This window comes from Chrysochloris asiatica, unplaced genomic scaffold, assembly GCF_000296735.1.
Source record: "Chrysochloris asiatica unplaced genomic scaffold, ChrAsi1.0 scaffold00242, whole genome shotgun sequence".
In the NCBI taxonomy this organism is placed as follows: Eukaryota; Metazoa; Chordata; class Mammalia; order Afrosoricida; family Chrysochloridae; genus Chrysochloris; species Chrysochloris asiatica.
Genome location: NW_006408760.1, coordinates 3,776,220 through 3,777,640, shown reverse-complemented (window position 1 = coordinate 3,777,640; position 1,421 = coordinate 3,776,220). Strand labels below are relative to the sequence as shown.

Below are 1,421 nucleotides of genomic sequence, written 5' to 3'. Positions count from 1 at the left end.
TACCAAAAAGAAATGGTCAATGTTCAAACATTTCAAGAGGTAGCATATGATCAAGAGCCAACGATCTTGTAGGAAAAAGTCCAAGGTTCACTGACTGAATTCACTGGTAAAGAACACGGCACTGGAAATTGATGGAATACAAACTGAAATCTTTAAACAAAGTGAGGCGGCACTGGAGGTACTCACTCATCTATGCCAAGAAACTTGGAAGACAACTACTATCTGGCAAATTGAGTGGAAGAGATCCATATTTATGCCTATTCCAAAGAGAGGTGACCCAACGGAAGGAATGCTGAAAGCATCAGACAATGTCATTAATGTTCCATGTGAGTAAAGTTTTACTAAAGATAATAGAAAGCCAGGTGACTTAACATCCCAGCCTTTCCGTATCTCCTTCAGTTTGGGGTGGGTGGGAAGAATGACTTCAGAAATGTAGTCTTCACTGGAGGCAAGCTTCTCATCTAGTGGAGCAGTATGGAAGACCTCAGGGTTTCCCTCTGCGCCTGCTCCCAAATCTTCAAGATGCTGTGATCAGTGACTCCAGTGTAGGCAAGATGTGCCTGACCTACCGCTTTTGCTCTCACTGCTTCCCCAACCACACCAAGGCCACTAAGGTTGGTGGATTTCTGACAATGAGTGGTAGAAATTGACAGAGAGTGCATCATGATCCAGTTATGGGACACATCAGGACAAGAACAATTCAGAAAGAGCATTGTACAACATTATTCCCGAAATGTTCATACGATTGTCTTTGTGTATGATATAACCAACATGGCTAGTTTCATAGCCCACCAGCTTGGATAGAAGAATGCAAACAGCATTTGCTAGCCAATGATATACCATGGATTCTCAGTGGAAATAAATGTGACTTGAGAAGTGCCATTCAGGTACCCACAGACTTGGCACAAAAATTTGCTGACACACACAGTATGCCTTTGTTTGAAACCTTTCCTAAAAACCCCAATGATAATGACCACATAGAAGCTATACTTATGACCTTAGCTCATAAGCTGAAGAGTAACAAGCCATTAATGCTTAGTCAACCCCCTGATAATATAATTATCCTGAAGCCTGAACCAAAGCCTGCAATGACATGCTGGTGCTAAATGACAGTCTTTATGATATCTAGTTTTGACTAAAAATACTTTTGAGGTATGAAAGTGATAAGATTTAATCTCACATATTAGATCATCCTGGCACCTTACTGTTTATCATTACCATGCTTCCTTTTGTACTTTGTATCAGCTAACAACTTAATCAAGTTTGTCACTGTAACAATACACAGAAAAGTTGGTGTTTGGGTGAGATTTCTTTTTTTTTTTTAATGAAGCAAAGAAAGGATGAGTCCACATCTTTTCACTGATAGCACAGTGAATGGGACTTCAAATGAATGTATGATGGGATTTTAGGAGTGAGCAGCT

At 40.2% G+C, this 1,421-nt stretch overlaps 1 pseudogene; it reads left to right on the top strand.

Moving 5' to 3' along the window:
• The first annotated feature begins 418 nt into the window (after positions 1-418).
• Positions 419-1,106, top strand: LOC102842811 (annotated as a pseudogene).
• The last annotated feature ends 315 nt before the right edge of the window (positions 1,107-1,421 follow it).